At 50.9% G+C, this 3,505-nt stretch overlaps 1 long non-coding RNA gene across 2 annotated transcripts; it reads right to left on the bottom strand.

Annotated features, from left to right (window-relative positions):
- Positions 1-350: 350 nt before the first annotated feature.
- On the bottom strand, positions 351-2,160 carry LOC127928901 (uncharacterized). Of its 2 annotated transcripts, none has more exons than XR_008132714.1 (3): positions 1,789-2,160; positions 890-1,089; positions 351-744 (listed from the first exon to the last, which is right to left on the bottom strand). It is a non-coding gene; the product is annotated as an uncharacterized LOC127928901 (long non-coding RNA). The 2 variants fall into 2 exon arrangements; XR_008132713.1 differs by lacking the exon at positions 1,789-2,160 and adding an exon at positions 1,170-1,272.
- Positions 2,161-3,505: the final 1,345 nt, after the last annotated feature.

Below are 3,505 nucleotides of genomic sequence, written 5' to 3'. Positions count from 1 at the left end.
ACTACCTTACATACCTCCTGGGATAGAGACTGACTGGTTCACTGCCCTACATACCTCCTGGGATAGAGACTGACTGGTTCACTACCTTACATACCTCCTGGGACAGAGACTGACTGGTTCACTACCCTACATACCTCCTGGGATAGAGACTGACTGGTCCACTACCCTACATACCTCCTGGGATAGAGACTGTCGGGTTCACTACCCTACATACCTCCTGGGATAGAGACTGACTGGTTCACTACCCTACATACCTCCTGGGTTCACTACCTTACATACCTCCTGGGATAGAGACTGACTGGTTCACTGCCCTACATACCTCCTAGGATAGAGACTGACTGGTCCACTACCCTACATACCTCCTGGGTTCACTACCTTACATACCTCCTGGGATAGAGACTGACTGGTCCACTACCCTACATACCTCCTGGGATAGAGACTGACTGGTTCACTACCCTACATACCTCCTGGGATAGAGACTGACTGGTTCACTACCCTACATACCTCCTGGGATAGAGACTGACTGGTTCACTACCCTACATACCTCCTGGGATAGAGACTGACTGGTTCACTACCCTACATACCTCCTGGGATAGAGACTGACTGGTCCACTACCCTACATACCTCCTGGGATAGAGACTGACTGGTCCACTACCCTACATACCTCCTGGGATAGAGACTGACTGGTTCACTACCCTACATACCTCCTGGGATAGAGACTGACTGGTCCACTACCCTACATACCTCCTGGGATAGAGACTGACTGGTCCACTACCGTCCCTACCTCCTGGGTTCACTACCCTACATACCTCCTGGGATAGAGACTGACTGGTCCACTACCCTACATACCTCCTGGGATAGAGACTGACTGGTCCACTACCCTACATACCTCCTGGGATAGAGACTGACTGGTCCACTACCCTACATACCTCCTGGGATAGAGACTGACTGGTTCACTACCCTACATACCTCCTGGGATAGAGACTGACTGGTCCACTACCCTACATACCTCCTGGGATAGAGACTGACTGGTCCACTACCCTACATACCTCCTGGGATAGAGACTGACGGGTTCACTACCCTACATACCTCCTGGGATAGAGACTGACTGGTTCACTACCCTACATACCTCCTGGGATAGAGACTGACTAGTTCACTACCCTACATACCTCCTGGGATAGAGACTGACGGGTTCACTACCCTACATACCTCCTGGGATAGAGACTGACTGGTTCACTACCCTACATACCTCCTGGGATAGAGACTGACTGGTTCACTACCCTACATACATACCTCCTGGGATAGAGACTGACGGGTTCACTACCCTACATACCTCCTGGGATAGAGACTGACTGGTTCACTACCCTACTACATACCTCCTGGGATAGAGACTGATGGGTTCACTCCTGGGACCCTACATACCTCCTGGGATAGAGACTGACTGGTTCACTACCCTACTACATACCTCCTGGGATAGAGACTGACGGGTTCACTACCCTACATACCTCCTGGGATAGAGACTGACTGGTTCACTACCCTACTACATACCTCCTGGGATAGAGACTGACTGGTTCACTACCCTACATACCTCCTGGGATAGAGACTGACTGGTTCACTACCCTACATACCTCCTGGGATAGAGACTGACTGGTTCACTACCCTACATACCTCCTGGGATAGAGACTGACTGGTTCACTACCCTACATACCTCCTGGGATAGAGACTGACTGGTTCACTACCCTACATACCTCCTGGGATAGAGACTGACTGGTTCACTACCCTACATACCTCCTGGGATAGAGACTGACTGGTCCACTACCCTACATACCTCCTGGGATAGAGACTGACTGGTTCACTACCCTACATACCTCCTGGGATAGAGACTGACTGGTTCACTACCCTACATACCTCCTGGGATAGAGGGGTAGTCCATGTCCTCGGTTGTCTCAGTGTAAACCTGGTGTTCATTAGCTCGGTCGCAGCTCCCTGATCCTTCACCACCAGACAGGCAGGGCTCTGTTTCTCTGTTTCTCCTTCCGGAACACATCTTCTCAGGACAACAACACACAAGCAGGGTCCCATCAGTCAGTTGGTATGGATAATCCAAGTTCCCCTGCAGTCTGAGGACAACAGGAAGTAAGACAGGAAGGAGGGCTCCAAGTTCCCCTGCAGTCTGAGGACAACAGGAAGTAAATGTAAATGTAACAGGAAGTAGTACAGGAAGGAGGGCTCCAAGTTCCCCTGCAGTCTGAGGACAACAGGAAGTAATACAGGAAGGATGGCTCCAAGTTCCCCTTGAGACGAGAGGAGAGGAGAGATGACAGTGGATCTCTCAGGAGAAGAGAGAGGACAGTAGACTAGTGATTCCCGTGGTCCTCTCGGGAGAAGAGAGAGGACAGTAGACTAGTGATTACAGTGGTCCTCTCAGGAGAAGAGAGAGGACAGTAGACTAGTGATTCCCGTGGTCCTCTCAGGAGAAGAGAGAGGACAGTAGACTAGTGATTCCCGTGGTCCTCTCGGGAGAAGAGAGAGGACAGTAGACTAGTGATTACAGTGGTCCTCTCAGGAGAAGAGAGAGGACAGTAGACTAGTGATTCCCGTGGTCCTCTCGGGAGAAGAGAGAGGACAGTAGACTAGTGATTACAGTGGTCCTCTCGGGAGAAGAGAGAGGACAGTAGACTAGTGATGACAGTGGTCCTCTCAGGAGAAGAGAGAGGACAGTAGACTAGTGATTACAGTGGTCCTCTCAGGAGAAGAGAGAGGACAGTAGACTAGTGATTACAGTGGTCCTCTCAGGAGAAGAGAGAGATGACAGTAGACTACTGATTCCAGTGGTCCTCTCAGGAGAAGAGTGAGGACAGTAGACTACTGATTCCAGTGGTCCTCTCAGGAGTAGAGAGAGGACAGTAGACTAGTGATTACAGTGGTCCTCTGCCTCTTCCTGTCCAGGGGGGCTGTGTGGGCTCGTGTCTGGAAGTGAAGAATCTGTAATTTTTGACATGAGGAGTTATATTCCCTCGGTGTGTTGTCCAGGAAACGTTGTTGTGATATATGAATGGGAACGGCCCTATGACGTAGCAGGGTGGTAGACGTTACACACACAGCCCAGCGGGGTTAATTGATTCACAGCAGGGTAATTTACAGCAATGGGTGGTGGTGTTGCTTCATCACAGCGGTCTGAAACGCTGTACCGCAGCTATGTGCTTGGGTTTTTAAAAATATTTTGTCTGTCTGTAATCCCCATGGAAACAGACTGATGTGGCCGCCAATACCTCCAAAACCCAGGAAACCCGGCGCTAGAGAGTCTTGATAGGTGTGTTAATGATTTGACACGGGGATCACCAGAGGTATTGATTTTCATCTGGTGACAGTGGTGAGGGGGCGGAGGAGGGGCGGAGGAGGGGGGGAGGAGGGGCGGAGGGTGGGGGGGGGGATTATAGACGATGTCCTCATCCTGTCTCCCGGCCGCGGTGTTGTCTTAACCTTTAAAGAGCTTTGTAATGTG

The sequence above is a fragment of the Oncorhynchus keta genome, unplaced genomic scaffold (assembly GCF_023373465.1).
Source record: "Oncorhynchus keta strain PuntledgeMale-10-30-2019 unplaced genomic scaffold, Oket_V2 Un_scaffold_4810_pilon_pilon, whole genome shotgun sequence".
NCBI classification, from domain to species: Eukaryota; Metazoa; Chordata; class Actinopteri; order Salmoniformes; family Salmonidae; genus Oncorhynchus; species Oncorhynchus keta.
This window is presented reverse-complemented; position numbering and strand designations above follow the sequence as displayed.